Consider the following 434-nt stretch of genomic DNA (forward strand, 5'->3'; position numbering starts at 1 on the left):
GCATTGAAGACTTCTCCATGTAAGCCAGGTGTGATGCTACATGTCTATTATCTCTGCACTCAGGAGGCTGCAGCAGGAAAGTTGTGAGTTTGAGGTCAGCCTGGGCTACAAGACCTTGTCTCAAAAAAATAAAAACAGGCAGGTCTTGGAATGTGGCTTAGTGGTAGAGTGCTTGCCTAGCATGCATGGAGCCTGTGAATTGATTCCTCAGTACCACATAAACAGAAAAAGCTGGAACTGGTGCTGTGATTCAAGTGGTAGAGTGCTAGCCTTAAGCACAGAGAGAGGCTCAGGGACAGTGCCCAGGCCCTGAGTTCAAGCCCAAGGATTGACAAAAAAAATTAAATTAAAAATAAAATCTTGGGGCTGGGAAGGTGGCTCAGTGATAGAGCACTTGCCTTGCATGCATGAGGCCCTGGGTTCGATTCCTCAGC

This window comes from Dipodomys ordii, unplaced genomic scaffold, assembly GCF_000151885.1.
Source record: "Dipodomys ordii isolate 6190 unplaced genomic scaffold, Dord_2.0 Scaffold22, whole genome shotgun sequence".
Classification (NCBI taxonomy): domain Eukaryota; kingdom Metazoa; phylum Chordata; class Mammalia; order Rodentia; family Heteromyidae; genus Dipodomys; species Dipodomys ordii.